Source organism: Mandrillus leucophaeus, unplaced genomic scaffold (genome assembly GCF_000951045.1).
Source record: "Mandrillus leucophaeus isolate KB7577 unplaced genomic scaffold, Mleu.le_1.0 Scaffold367, whole genome shotgun sequence".
Classification (NCBI taxonomy): domain Eukaryota; kingdom Metazoa; phylum Chordata; class Mammalia; order Primates; family Cercopithecidae; genus Mandrillus; species Mandrillus leucophaeus.
The window spans coordinates 990,053-991,812 of record NW_012103887.1 but is presented as its reverse complement, the minus strand read 5'-3'; positions in this window follow the sequence as shown (position 1 = coordinate 991,812).

Sequence of the window (1,760 nt, the reverse complement as noted above, 5' to 3'; positions counted from 1 at the left end):
AAAAAAAAAAAAAAAAAAGAAAGAAAAAGAAAACTACCCCATTTACAGTGGACTTGTCCTTTTCACTTTAACAACCCATCTTGACTTTTGATGTCAGTACATGTAAATGGAACTCGCTCTTTTTTTTTCTTTATTTCTTTTTAATTTCAGGATCAACCAGGTATGGAACTCACTCTTTTAATGACTTACAATTACAATGTCTGCAATATGTACCACTCCCTTACTGATGAAAATTTGGGTTGTTCTGTCAAAATTTATTGCACTATATTTAACTCCCTTTACTTTATTTATTAATTTTTGTTGTTGTTGAGATGAGTTCTGCTTTTGTCATCCAGGCTGGAGTGCAGTGACGTGGTCTTGGCTCACTGCAACTTCCACCTTCCAGGTTCAAGCAATTCTCCTGCCTCAGCCTCCCAAGTAGCTGGAATTACAGGCACCCACCACCATGCCGGGCTGATTTTGTATTTTTAGTAGATTTGGGGTTTCATCATGTAGGCCAGGCCGGTCTTGAACTCCTGACCTCAGGTGATCCACCTGCCTTGGCCTCCCGAAGTGCTGGGATTACAGGTGTGAGCCACCGCGCCCAACCTTAACTCTCTTTAACTTATGAAAGTGTCCAGAATTGAGAATGAGGATAGTAATGCCAGAATTTGAGTCTCCCCCAGCCAGAGCAAGAACCTGTCACAGTAGAGCAGGAGTCACCCTGTGGCAGTTGGATCGGGAGCTCTGGTAAGGGCCATACGTGTTTGGCTTTGGCGGCTCTGGCAGCTTTGGTGACTGGTCTGACACAAGAGGCCTGGGGAGAAGCCATGGTACTTGGTTTGGAACTTCCAGCAGTCAGGTTTAGTAGCTGCAACATTGGAACAAAATGACAAAACTGGTCATATTTATTTTCATAACCCTGAAATACTGGCCCTAATGCTGATATTACTAGCAGTGTTTTACGAAAAGATACCATCAGCATGGTGCCATCATTTTCTGCACTTTGTTCTGAGAGAATAATGAACCTGAGAGACAGCCAGACCAAGGACTGTTGTTCTTCTGCCCTGCCAGCCTAAATCTCTCTAAAAAGGATAAATTGGTGAAGAAGTTAAAATAAATTATCTTAGGAGAGAACAGTCTATTTTTAAGAAAATGAATTTGGTGCTCTCAGGAAATAAGAGAAGAAAAACCACTAATCTGGACATTTCTTTGTCTTTTCTTCCCCTCTTCTCCCTAATACTTCTATCCTTCTACATTTTCCTTAAGCCCCTTTCCTCACCACTACCCCCACAACAATCAAATTCCATCTGAGGTTTCTGGGAATTGATTAGGCTAAAACTGACTCTGAGGAAAATAGAAATACTACAAATCAAAAAAGAGGCCGGGCATGGTGGCTCACGCCTGTAATCCCAGCACTTTGGGAGGCTGAGATAGGCAGATCACCTGAGGTCAGGAGTTCAAAACCACCCTGGAAAACGTGGCGAAACCCCATCTCTACTGAAAATACAAAAGTTATCCGGGCGTGGTGGCACATGCCTGTAACCCCAGCTACTCAGGAGGCTGAGGCAGGAGAATCCCTTGAACCCGGGAACAGAGGTTGCAGGGAGCCGAGATCATGTCACTGCACTCCAGCCTGGGTGACAGAGCAAGACTCTGTCTCAAAAAAAAAAAAAAAAAAAAAAACAGTGATATGGTTTGGATATGGTTTGGAGATCTGTGCCTTCTGAATCTTATGTTGAAATGTGATCCCCAGTGTTGGAGGTGGGACTTAGGCAGAT